Here is a 7,113-nt window from a genome sequence, read left to right on the forward strand (position 1 = left end):
CGTTAATTGTATTGTTTCAGTTTATAAAGTAATAGGTTTTTATGTGCCTTTGATCATCCCACCAACTTCTATCCCATAGGACCTACGGGAGTTGACTTTGAAGTTTGTTTCTATCATTCTGACTCGCCCCTACCCGCCCCCCCCGCCCGCCCCATGCATCAAAATACCAAGCTTAAGGCCTACCTGTCACAAGGCCGAGGAGATGGCACAGTTGGTAAAGTGTTTGCCATGCAAGTGTGAAGATGTGAGTTCAATCCCCAGCCTCTACATTAAAAAAAAAAAAAAAAGACGCTGGGTGTGGTGCCACATTATTGCCATCCCAGCACCAGGGAGGTAGAGACTGGCAGATCCCTGAGGCTCTCGGATCAGTCAACCTAGCATCCTGGTCCAGCTCCAGGCCAGTTACAGACTCTTTTTCAAAAAACAAGGCAAATGGCGTCTGAGGAACAATGCCTGGGATTGTATGCATGTGAGCATGTGCGCGCATGCGCGCACACACACACACGCACACGCACGTGCGCAGGCGCACCCCCCCACACACACACACAGAGCACAGCACAACACACCCCACAAAGATGTACCTGTTGCATGCTTCGAACGTTTCAAAGGATGGTTAAATGACACAGTGGCACTTGGTTGATAGCTTTCTGGGTAATAGACAGCTCGGTCTCCACTCTTGTCCAAAGCCTTTGTGGATTGAGGGTTACTGGCCCTTGGGCTGCTGTATCTTTCAGCATCCAGACACTCCCCAAGGCTGCCCTGAGGACCACTCCTTCTGTGCTTATTGGTTTTCCAGAAACTTCTACAGAACTACCCGCCCCAAGCAGGAACTGAGATGTCTCCTTCCTGCCCTCCCTTCCCGCACTCCAAACTCACTTCACAGACTGGTTGGCTTGCTTCTCATTTCTTTCCAAAATTAAAATGTTCCCTGGGTGTGCAAGTGTCGGAAGGAAGAGACGAGGAGGAAGAAAGGGAATGTTTGGAAGGAACAAGAGAAGGGAAAGGAAAAAAGAGTACACAGGCTAGGTAGCTTTCCAGGCCTGGGCACTTTTGCTCTTTATTTTATTTTTTGGTAGACTTTTCTAAGCATTGGTCTTGCGTTAGCTAATTCCCAGTGGCAGGTGCTTTTAGCAGTACTGCGATATAAAATCGACATTGAGCAGCAGATTCCTGGAAGCGCTCTGAGCATGTTGGTTTCAGGGACACGGGAGCCAGAGCATCATGGAAGCCAGAGTCAGGATGGACACAAATGACAGGGGTCGGGGCCACTCAGCACCTCAGGACCTGCTCTTCAGGGAGCTCTAAGGTGGTTCTGTTGGTCCTATTAAGGCTGATGTTCACGTTTGCTAATTGGCAGGTTTTCTTGGTGTCAAAACACCTGGTCACAGTATTGGTGTCATTGTTGTTTTTAATTTTTAAAAATTTATTCACTTTACATACAGATCGTAGCCCCAATCCCAGTCGGTCCCACCCTTTCTCCCTATGCCTCTCCCCTAGTCCTCAGAGATGGGGAGCCCTCCTTCCCTACCAAGTGACCTGTCAAGTCTCATCAGGACTGCCCTCGCAGCCTCTTCCTCTGTGGCCTGGCAAGGCACCCCAGCAGGGAGAAGTCATCAAAGAGTAGGTAACAGAAGCCATGGAGAGACAGCCCCTGCTCCACTGACTAGGGGACCCATTCGTCTTAGGAAGGTGGTGAGCTTTCCAGAGAAACAGCAGGGGTAGTAGCAGAAATGAAGGGAAGCGCTGGATTTTCAACAGGCCCCATGTATTAGCTCCTGAAGGCCTTTCTTGGAGGCACTTTCTGTGGACCTAGCCCCATCCAGACAGGAAGCCTAGCTTCTCCTGTTTCTAGCTGCCTTATGTGGAGTAGACATCTGAAATTCCCATCATTGTCAGGTCAGGGACACTTTGACTTTTGGCCCTGACAGCAGAGGAGGCTCTGGAGGCTGCTAGAAGCATCCAGTACAAGAGGAAGGCTTTCTTCCCTAAAGGGTTCGAATAGGATTCAAACTACAATGGGTGAATGGAAAGTCACTGGTGGGACAGAAATTCCCCCATGTAGTATTTCTCTAACCAGGGAGCACAGACCTCCCAACATGACTGCATTGGGTTGCCGCCTTTCTGAGGCAAGCTTTTAAAAATGAGTTTGGGCAGAAAGGTCCTGCAGCTGAGAAGGCTCCAGATGGGAATATCCAGGTCAGATATTCCAGAAGATAAATCCCATCACTTCTATATCTATTCTATTAACGACAACAGCAACAACAGCAACGATAAAAACCAGGGAGGCTGGAGACTGCCTTCCCTCAGGCAGCCCAGTCTGTGGGGTAGCTCAGACTGATATGCTGACCAAGATACAGCCTCTCTGGGACCTTCAATTTTCCTTCTCTAGGAAAAAAAATGGGTAGTAGGGTTGCTCCAAGGGCCATCAAAGTGTGGTGCGTGGGTTACTAAGGGACTGAACTGACATCATGTGTCTGCTCTGTGAGGAAAACTGAGCCCCAAGTTTGTAATGGGCGTGCCACCCACAGGTGAAATGAGTGCTGAGCCTGCACCTAGGGCTTTTCACAAATAAGAAAAGTCTGCTGTGTTATTACTTTAAACGAGAATCAAGCGTGTTATCATGTTAACGAGTCGGTGGGTCAGGGAGGAGCCTGTGGCCCTACTTTGTGCAAGTCTGACAGCCACTGCTATTATTGCTGGTCCTGGAGCCTGTTTTCATGCAGCCAGGGCTTAATCAGGTCGGATATTCCAGAGGATAAAATCCCATCACTTCTATATCTATTCTATTAACAAAAAAAAAACAAAAAACAAAAAACAAACAAACAAAAAAAACCAAACACCTGGCTCTCACCTCAAAGAAAATAAAAGACGGCTTTTCCTACAACCACATAATAGTGACCATGGCGCAGGAACACAGGTTCAGATCACCTCAAATTCCATGATCCAGCCTGGTTACTGTTCGATGAAGTTTTTATAGTATCAGAACAAAGAAAGTCCTAAGTCAAGGCACTTTTCAAATAGATTGGTAGGGGGTGGGGCACAGCCCAGTTGGTAGCATACTTGATTAGCAGACACTGGAACCTGGCTTTCCTCCCTGGAAGAATATTAAACCAGGCGTGGTGTCAGCACTGTGGAGATAAGGACAGGAGGATTAGAAGTTCAAAGTCCTCTTTGGCCTTGAAGTTTACCACCAGCTTAGGATACATGATAATAATAAATAATAAAATAAAATATAATTGATGAAACAGCAAAGGGGGGGCGCGAATCTCTGCAGTAGTCCTCAGATGCCATCTGATGACCTAGGATGACCCCAACCTTTCCTGGGTGTTTCTTCTGATGGAAAACAAAACAAACAAAAATCAGTGAGGAGAGATTCTTCAGGAAAGAGAGAGGGGGAAGAGCAGGAAAAGCCAAACCCCCACTGTGGGCTGGGACCTGTCACGGGAGGTGACAGGATAAGAAGGACCTGCACAACGCCCCAGCGCCCTGTGACTGGGGAAGCCATTCCCCACAGGGTGTGCCTGACCATTCTGAAGCCACTCTGCAAGTGTCCTGGGGCCAAACAGTCAATTCATCTTTGCTGCGGATAAGGAAGAAGGAAAAGGGTCCAGGTGTGATGGGTGGAAGTTGGGGACGTGAGCAGGAGTTGGAGCTAGGCTCAGCGTAGAAGCAGAGAGAGGGGGAGAGACCTCATCCGTGGTGAAGACACATGCCTTTCTTTCTCTGTCAGCCGAGAGGCCTGGAAGCAGCGCAGTGACACCGCCTGTGCTCGATCTTGTTTTCAAATGCTGCACCTAGTAAAAAGAACAAGAGCTTCCCAAGGAAATGACTGGCTCCAGGCCAGGCAGGGGCTAGAATGACTTAGCCTGGGACACCCTGTGTCAGATAAGTAAGAAGGTGCCGGCACACACACACTAATACACATAGACACACAAACACAGACACACATACAAATACATATGTATATACATAATAAACACAAATATACACAAGCATACAATGCACACATAGACATACATGCATACACAAACACACATAGATCTCCACACACAAACTTATAGATATATACATTCACATACATACAACATAGACAAACACACATATACACATTCACAAACACAGATGTGCAAACACATACATAATGCAAATATAGAGCACATAAGCATACAAATATATAAACATACACTCACATATACACATGCATACACACATATGCGCACATATATACACATGTATATAAATAGGTGTGCATGTACACAAGCACACATACATGCATATACACGTGCACACATACATTTATACACACACACACACACACACACACACACTATGAAAGAGGCTTTTCAGAAGGACATAGGAACAGGTTAAGAGTGCCCAATCTGAAATGCAAAGTCACCCACTACCCCCAAGTATAAAATGTATCCGCAGTTCACACGGGTAGGGCTAAGTGGTTAATGAAAAGACTCAACATACCTGTGGACATTCTGCCTTCAAGAACATGAAAACATAGCTCCCCATCCTTCAGTGAGGGCTATTTGCACAGGGAGGTCTCTCTGGAAGTACAACATGGGACAGAAGGGATCTGGAAGGAGGAGAGACTAAGGACTGCCACCCTTACAGATGACCGACACCAGTAAGGTGCGTTATGCTGGCATATGTGTGAGATGACACGTCACCTCTGTGCTCTTCTCCCCTGAGCCCCTCCCTCCCCCTAATCTATACAGGGCCAGTTTACAAACCCTGACCAGCTGTCTTCAGAATTGCCAAGGTCATAAGAAAGAAAGGAGTGGGAGATATTGTCACAGGAGCCACAGAACACAAGGATGCAACATGGGCCCCTGCATGGGATCCAGACAGGATGGGCGCTACAGAGCAACCCCACAAAGAATGCTGACCTCCCTAAAGAGCGCTGGTTCACTCATGGCACTCACATCACACCAGCGGAAAATAGGAGCCACCAGGAAGCTGGGAACCCCCCACTAGGTCTTGGCTTTTGTGTCTATTCACGTGTCTTCTAATACAAAGATGGAATTAAAACAGCAGACGAAGCTCTGACATGCTCCCAGTGTACGCTGGGAGAGCTATGCTCATCTCTCTCTCTCTCTCTCTCTCTCTCTCTCTCTCTCTCTCTCTCTCTTTCTCTCTCTCTCTCTCTCTCTCAGAGCTTTGGGAATTAATCATGCATAATGAATCAACTTAAAATTAGACCAAGCACTTTGGTAACAGCTGGTCCCCCAACTCCCCAGAATCTATAATATGTAATTTATTTTGACAGGTTGCTCACGGAAGTGCTGGTGGTGAGGGGCATATAAAAAAGATGCTCCACATTTTAAAAGGGGGTCTGCTGGGTCCCCAGCTCGGGGGCTCAGTTTGGAGAAGCTAGGTCCATCCCAGATTTTTGCATCCTTAGCCTAGCTAGCTCTTGTTTCCTATCTATGGAGGGATATGTGACTGCCTTTGCCAAGAAAGAGGTGGGTGCTGATGTTAGCTGCCCTCTGCCAAAGGGCATGCCAGCCTCCTCCTCACCCAAAGGAGTGCTGTTTGCTCAGTGAGATGGATACTAACCCAGGACCAATAGAAGCCAACAACAGCACTGGGCTGGAGGCCAGGGTAGGGACAGAGGTAGGCATGATGGCACAGCTCCTGTGTGGGAGCCAAAAATGTACTTGAGAAACGTCATCCATATCTCTGAACCTTGGTCTCTCCACCAGATGGTGGTGGTGTGTTTAAGAACAGCTTTGAGGAACCAGTGAAACAGCTACATAGGAAAATGTCAAGTTGGGCCATGAAGTGATGTCTCCACCGCGAGGAGCTCAGTACCCTGTGACTCAGAGCGGCTTCTGAGTATCAGGGACAACAGACAGGCCTGGGAATGCATCGTAATGTGTCCCAGCAACAGTTTCTCAAGACCTAGAGATGGACTCCAGAAAACTCTACAAAACAAATAAATGGTTCTAGCTCTGATGCCATGGAGTTGCAGAGGACATGCATGGATTCTGCTCTTTTGGCACATGGATGTAGAAGAAGTCTTGAGCTCCAGATGAGAACACATCTGGTCAGTAGTTTAACTACAGTCTCCTGAGGCCTTGTGCATAGGAACCAGCCACAGCAAGCCTAAGCTTTCTACCCAATAGCGCAGGAGCATGTCTTGGTGGAGCCTTAGTGGACTTCTTGAAAGCAGCTTTTCTTCTGTCCTTTATAAACCCAAAGGGAAAGAAAACTAAGCATTTGCTTCTGAATAGACTCATTCCCCGACACCACAGTCCATCCTAGAGAAGAGAAATCCCAAGAGGATTGGTTTCATAACTAAGAAGCCATCCATGCTCCTGCCGAGACACATGATGTGGCTTGTGTGTTGACTGAGGTATCACTGGTCCCACGATGACTTCTGTCACTGCCCTGCCCTGTGAGGTGCCAGTCCCATTGCATCCTGGTCCCTGGAGCCCATCACTACACCCAGTGCTGCTCAGCCCCCTCTAAGCTAACCTGGAAGCAGGAAGCACAGCTTTGAAATTTTAACCCTTGTGAATCCATCATCTGTATTTGTGTCATCCGGTTACTTCACCCAAGTAGGGAAGTGAAAAAAGAATGCTGCTTGGTAGCAAGCCAAAATAAAATCCCATCTTTACCTTCCATGCCCAGACATGCACTCCCAATAGATAGTAATGCCCCCAAAGAGAGCAAACATGGGTCCTTGAAGGCTATGGAGATAAATCCTACCATGTTTTATGGATAAAAAACAGTGCACACAGAACATAGATGGCTGTATAAAAAACATTGCACTAAATGTTCATGGCCAGGGCAGCTCAGTCAATGAAGTGCTCCTTGGGGGCAAACTCAAAAGGATCTCTGAGGGTTGCTGGCTGCTAGTCCAACCCCGAGTTTGATCCCCAGAGGCTGTTTTAATTTTTTTTTTTAAACCAAGCATGGTAATCCCACCCATTGGTAATCCCAGCCCTGGGGATCCAGAGGTAGGAAGAGCCCTGGGGCCCCATCGGCCAGCCAGCCTAGCTGGATTGATGGGCTCCAAGTCATTCAGCAGGGTCTGGAATCTCCTAGGAGACAAACTCTTGACATGTCTGTGAGGGAGTTTCTAGAAAGGTTAACTGAAGT

The sequence above is a fragment of the Acomys minous genome, assembly GCF_964271855.1.
Source record: "Acomys minous genome assembly, chromosome: 2".
Lineage (NCBI taxonomy): Eukaryota > Metazoa > Chordata > Mammalia > Rodentia > Muridae > Acomys > Acomys minous.